This window comes from Notolabrus celidotus, chromosome 1 (assembly GCF_009762535.1).
Source record: "Notolabrus celidotus isolate fNotCel1 chromosome 1, fNotCel1.pri, whole genome shotgun sequence".
In the NCBI taxonomy this organism is placed as follows: domain Eukaryota; kingdom Metazoa; phylum Chordata; class Actinopteri; order Labriformes; family Labridae; genus Notolabrus; species Notolabrus celidotus.
Window position 1 is genome coordinate 24,771,570 of NC_048272.1, and position 6,902 is coordinate 24,778,471.

At 37.0% G+C, this 6,902-nt stretch overlaps 1 protein-coding gene across 4 annotated transcripts in view; it reads left to right on the plus strand.

The window, feature by feature from the left end:
* celf4 (CUGBP, Elav-like family member 4) overlaps positions 1 to 6,862 on the plus strand; it is a 102,344-nt gene extending 95,482 nt beyond the window's left edge. For all 4 annotated transcript variants that reach the window (XM_034693132.1, XM_034693148.1, XM_034693157.1 and 1 more), the window contains one exon: positions 1,945 to 6,862. The gene's annotated coding sequence lies outside the window, so the exon portion shown is untranslated. The remainder of the gene's footprint in view (positions 1 to 1,944) is intronic.
* The last annotated feature ends 40 nt before the right edge of the window (positions 6,863 to 6,902 follow it).

The window sequence follows — 6,902 nt, forward strand, 5'->3', positions numbered from 1 at the left end:
TATGCACCTGTCTTCACAGTACCGCTATTATATTCAAATATTAAATGAGAGGCCAAGGTGTGCTTTGATTAAAATCCCTCCAACATTTAAAAACAAGATTGAAATAAAAACAAACTTTTATTGTTTGTCACATAGAGATTTTGACAGTGTCCCTGCCAGGTAGCTAAATTAATTCACAGCGGGGTTAGTTAGATTTGTTATCAGAGGAGACAGCTTGAAAGAAGGTGTTCTGTTATTTCAATGAGTTGTTAAGGGAGCATCACATAAAAAGGAGGACACACAATGGATGACAGTAAGACAAATGTAGCACCTCCATTTTTTTTTCTTTTACTGTAAAGTATTCTCTTATACCAGGGGTTCCCAAACTTTTCAGCCTGCGACCCCCAAAATGAAGGTGCCAAAGACTCGTGACCCCCACTGTCCCTCAAAGTGGTTTAATGTGGCTTCATTTTCTGCAGAAAATCAGCCTACCAATGAGCATGTGGCTGTGTTTCCTGTGCCATTTTGAATTAACCTACTGCTACTGATGCTTTTATTAATTAATTGTTCACTAACCCTAAACTTAGGAGTCATCTGGCAAAAAGAAAGGCAAAATCTCATTACATTTTCTATTTTCAAGGTTTTACTTCAAGGTTAGCCACTAATTTGATGATATTTTTTACTATAATGGGTAAAATGTACTATTTTTAGATAACTTGAAAAAAAAAAAACATTCTTGAAGACATCTAATGACCCCCCATTGTGTCTGCCGCCGACCCACACTTTGGGAACCCCTGTCTTATACAATGAATGTTTGTTTAACACCAGAAGAACTTGCCATGTCATTGAATTGTCCGTTATAGATAGACAAAAAAAAAACAAAGGAAAAAAAAATCCAGTAATTCAACCTGAGTAATCAATTGTTACATTTTTGCAGTTCTTTTAAACAAAAAACTGCCCATTAGGATTAATATTAGTGAAAACTTCAAACCACAAACTGAAAAGCTTTATACATCACAGCCATGCAAGCAGTTTTTGGAGGCTAACATATAGTAATGAGCTGTAAACTAGCATTAGCATGTTAACGTGTTAACGGTGACATTGCTTACATGAAATTTAGCAGGTTGTATGTATATCATGCTCACTATCTTAGTGCTTGGTGTTTTCACACTGGAATTAGCTAATTAGTGCTAAACATAAAGTTGAGCTGAGGCTGAGTGGTGTAATTTGCATGTATTTGCAGCCTAGCTTTTAAAACAAGTCATTAACAACTAAAAAGGCAACCAGATAGACGCACTAGAGAGGGAGTCTTCAGATCTCCCAAATGAATTGGGATAAACCATCTTGTTAAAGAATGTCTTACTAAATGTTGTCCTAGAACAACCCGTCAATGTTGAGATAATCATTGAAAACTCTACCATGCTCCTTCAAAAGAAGAAAAGTCTGGAAAAACAGAGTCTTTAGAACTTATCCTCTGGGGAACCCTGAATATCTTCACAAGATTTTTGAGCAGGCATCCTAGGAGTGAAGCAATGTTTCACCAAAATCAAAAATGTTAGCCTAATTCTTTGTAAGCCTAGAGGAAAGGTCAGGTGATTCCCAAAGTCTTAAGAGTTTATCTCCTGGGTACCCTGAATATTCCCTCTAAAGTTAACGGCAAACAAGTTAAATGGATATTTCACTAAAATCCAAAATAAAGAAACTAAAGTAACTTAATCCAGGAGGGGCTGTGGTAATGTCAGTTTATGCAAAAAAATCTCAAGGATTCGTCCTCTTTGGACCATGTCATGTTTAGGAGTTAAACTAACCAAAAAATTGACAGCTCCACATCAAACTAAACTGCCATCATGTTTAAAAGCCCCCCTCCCCCTTTCCGCCTCTACATCATACATTTAAAACATCTTTCTTTCTTTCTTTTTCTTCTTATATTCTGACTTTAACCCTTTCTATTTCTGTGCTTTTCAGGTTTTGTTGAGCTGAATCATATGTCGACTTCTTGCTATCCGCCACTGAGTGCATACTCAACATCTGGACCACTAAGGCTGCTTCAGAAACAGAGGAGAGAGAGAGAGAGAGAGAGAGAGAGTGACGATGGAGTCAAGGACACCTCCTTTTGGATGTACTTAAACTTTGGAACTCAGAGAGAATTTGTACCAGCCTGGTTAGCCCCAGGACCTTTTTCTTCTGCACACATATACACTCTTTCCTCTTTCCCCACAAAACCCTGCTTGAATGACAGCTACCTTTTTTGGACCACAAAAACTTTTACTTGAACATTAAGAGAAAAAAAGTAACAGAAACTACATCAAACCTAACTACAACGACCAACCCCACTGAACTCCTAAAGGGAATATGGATGTCAAAAATCCAACAAGAACAAAACTTTTTAAAAACTGACTAGGGGATTGCCGTAGGAGATCTTTCTGTACGATGGTTTGAGTTTTGGACAATTGAAGTTTGAAGACCAATTTATACGACTTGAAACAAGAAGGGACACGAAATTCTCAGAGAGAGAACTTAAGTAGGGAATGTGATATTTTCAGGACACAAATTGGCTTCGATTTGGGACGGCCAACTTTAGCTCGGAGTGCCTGTCCGTTTCCAGGGGATACCGTTGCCAAGGAGAGCCATAGCAACGGTCTCCAGGGAGTCTTACCTGTCATTCCTTAGTTGTTTTAGGGACCAAAAGACCAAACGTTTTTATTGCTGAGGACTTGTAGCTCTAATATACTCGGACCACTGCATTTCTTTTAGTCAGAGTTAACTGGCTGAAGAGTTGCTCTTAAAAGAAGTGTACATTTCGAATATATACAACACATGTATATGTACATATATATTGCTGACATGCTTTTTGAATACAGGCAAAACTATTTCAGATGACCAAATGGGGTCTCTCACTTCGCTAGTTTACAATTACTCAAAAATGTTTATTTTTTTCTCTTCTCATTTTGTCTTGGGAGGGATGGCGAGTGCATGGGAGGGGCTGCTCCGTATCACAGCCTTATCTTTTTTAACTTGACATCCTAACCTCATAGATAGAATAACATCAGAAACGTTTGAAATATATGAACTTGTTTATATTTGCAGTACAAATATATGTATAACAAGCATTCAAGCAAATGTATTCATATATACAGTATATATGGATAAATAGATATTAATCACAAACAAATATATGTATTTATATGCACATATTTTATATATGTGTGTCTGTATATAAAACAGCTACTGACTATGTTGAGCTGTAATTTTTGTAGATTTTAGCTGGAGTTTGAAACATTGCTCTGCTTGGGAAGAATCGCAAATCTGGCAGCTCCCAAAACTGCAGGCATTCCTCTCTCTGATTACCTATATGCTGACACACAATATAATGCTAAAAGATACATGTGTGACGATACACATACGGTGTAAATATTAACTGAAAATGCAAAAAGCCACATCTCAGTAGCAGGCTTTAAGAGAATCAGGCTACATTGTTTTAGAGAAAAAGGACAATTATCTTCGACTCTATTCCAGACATATCTTTTGAGCTTACACACACACACACACACACACACACACACACACACACACACACACAAACTTCTCTTTGAAACTTGAACCAAAATGAATACGTCTCACAACCCTTGCTCTCTTTTGCATTCAGTAAAGTGCATGTAGCGTATGGGCTGTCACCATGTCAAGGTGTGCCTTGTCACCTGCAGAATCTGCCATCAAGCACTGTGCTCTCAGAAAACAAAGAAAAAAAAAACTTAACACACACTTCTGCAAGCAGCCAACGCGCTATTATGATGTCAAACCTACAGCCAGATCATCATATCATTTCTCAGCCATGTAGAGAGCTTCAGTGCATGTCCAATATAACAACCCGTCAGACCTCTGCTGATCCATCAATGTCTTTCAAAAAAAAAAAAAAACGCATTTAGATTTAACGTAGACTCATGTGGTTACACTTCAGATCAAAGCGGGCATTAGGTAACCTGTAAGCACAGGTACTAACTATGAAAGCTGTGTGCAGGGCAACTGTGACTGCGTCCCACTGGTTGGAGTCAAACTAGGATAAAGTTCAGGGCTGATTTGGTGCAGATCACTAAGAGAACTTACTGAGCTAAGTGGACCTGACATTAGGTTTTAATGGTTATGAAGGAGATGAAATATTGATGAATATGTTATAATTAGAGAGCTGGCTTCCCGTTGAGTTGAATAAGGACGGTTTTATGTACTTTCCCATTCCGCAGTTAATATGTGAATCTCTGCTGGTAATACTTGACATGAAGCATATCTTCTAGAGGATGTTATATTGCCTTATGTTGAATATGCTCATACAATTAAATATACACATAAAAGCAAAATGAAACTGTAAAATGAGGCAATAAGTGTGAAAAGCCATTTATCCATTACAGCTGCTCTTTCACTGAGGCTGGTTTCATATTGCTTTAGCATACAGTTTCACAGAACAGTCTACAAAAAAAGGTATGAACACCTACTATACACCTGCAAAAGGTCAACAGACTTGGATTTATTGGACTCTGCATTCAACACATTTTCAGCTGCTGGAGATTACTCAATGAATATTTATATATATGAATATTTATAAGGCTATATGACACTTTGGAAGACAATGCTTCCTGTTGGGTGCTGTTACTGTTTTTTTCTATAAACTGCTCATTATGCCGTTTCCCTAGTGTCTGTGTCTAACCTTTTTAGCAGATTGAATAATTTAACATTTACCTTCTAAATCCAGTGAGGCTAAAAGACGCCACGGCACGTCCCAGGACGCAGCTGTTTGTGTGTGAGCCACATAAATGTGCCCTGAGTATGGCGTACAGTGCAAACCAGATGACCACCATGCTCTGACAGTGTCCGAGGTTGGTTAGTACATCCACCTGTGCTGTCTCTGAGCTAACAATACCATCTAAAGCTAAATGTCATATGTTTGGCGTCCCTGATTTCTGCACTGTGTGCCCTCTTTGACTCCCCCCCTCCCTCCACTACTCGCCGCTCTGAGAAAATTGAAAAAGGTGTCGCCACGGTCTGTGCTTTTCTAATGGTTTGTCTGGGCAATCACTCATGTCTTTCACCCTGCCCATGTTTTCATGTCGAATGAAATAAGAGAGGGGAAGCAGAACGACCACCATGAGAACTGGAATGCACCTCTTCTTTCATTTGCTCCAACTTAAAGCTGCAAGTTTACATGAGAAAAGTAAAACAAAGACAATGGTTCAAAAACAGCAAGAAACAGAGCAGAAGTTTGAATATAAATATATAAATATATATAAATATATACATAAACCAATGAATATACTGTAAATGTTTCTCTCTTTTTTTTTTTGCTCTGTTTTCCTCTGTACATAGGTTTGCATATTTTATAGGACTTTTACTTCTATCTACAAGGACTGGATAAAGTACTTTAAATACTTAAAAAAAATATATGAATGAAAACATGATAATGCTCAATAAAACCAGGTACAAAAAAATAGTTGCTAGGATACGGTACAAACTGTAGGACCTGACCAAGGCATTTATCCAGAACACAGTCAGGGAGAGCATTGACCTCAGTTAGAGCTTAGACACACATTGACCTATTTTATAAAACAAAATAATACTTTGATGGGTTTATTCATTGATCTGTTTGTTTAGATATTTATTTATAAGTCATGTCTGAGATAATATGCATGCTTTCATGGCATTATTTTTCTATGAGTTGGTACGTGACCAAATAGTTTTTATATGACATGCATGGGCCACTGATGTGGTCCACAGATGATCATTGTTCCTGTCTGCAGGACCATGCCTTCAGCACTTCTTTGATGAGGGAGAAAAAAAATGCTCCTATTGACCAAGTGATGTCAAAGACAGATTTGAATCATTTATTTATTTATTTATTTATGTTTATTTATTTATTTATTTATTTATTTATTTATTTATTTATTTATTTATTTATTTATTTATTTATGTTTATGTATTAATTTATTTGTGCTGTTTGATTCAAGATCTGAGCTCTATTATTGCCACTGATCTGTTTGCTTGTTAAGTGCTACTTGGTATCACTACATCACATGAAAACAGGGGAAGTGATTTTAACAACCTACATTGTCCTGTTGCTGATAAACACTTGAAAACAATGCAGTAAAATCAAACTAAAGCCTTATGTATATTTGTCTTTTGAAACTCAATTGTTCTGTTCTAAAAGTTGGATTCATGACACAGATGCTATTTGGAGCATTCTTATTTTATTCTGAGTAACTTTTGCTACCATTCTGAAACTTTGAGACAAAGGGGAAAATAAATTCACAATTCAAACAGATTCAGATGTATTGACGATAAAAAACAAATGCTCTGAGGTCACTTTAATTTGCTGCTAATATAGAAGGAGCTACTGTCTTGTGAATCACGGATTTGAAACTCTACTTTTGTTTTTTAGAACTTTAAAACGCTCCTCATATCTTACCCATCCTGTGTTTTTTTTCTTTCAGAGCTCTGATCTTGTTCAACTGATATGTTCTACCAAGAGCAAAATTCAATGAAAACTGCACTATGTCATCAAAAGGATTGATTTTTTTTTTTCGGTGCTGTTAGAAGTGATTTTTATTTCTTAAGCTTGGTAGAGTTGCTAGACTCACATTTTACTTCAAATGGTTTTCAAAGTATTCTGGAAATCTCTTTCCCAATTTCAGCACATATGGGCGGGGAAATGAATGTTGCATATTAAGCTTTGCCAGGTTCCCGATGAGCTCAGCTTCGGATTGGGCAACGCGCTTTAGGCTCCCACCCCTATCTCTCCAGATTGCACCATTCTCTGGTCCCTGAACTCTTCTTTTGTAATTTTAAATGAATGATGCGTCTCAGCTTAGCCCAATATTAAAGCACAGTCTAGAATAAAGCATTCTGTCTCCTGTCATAATTATCGAGAAATCATCAGT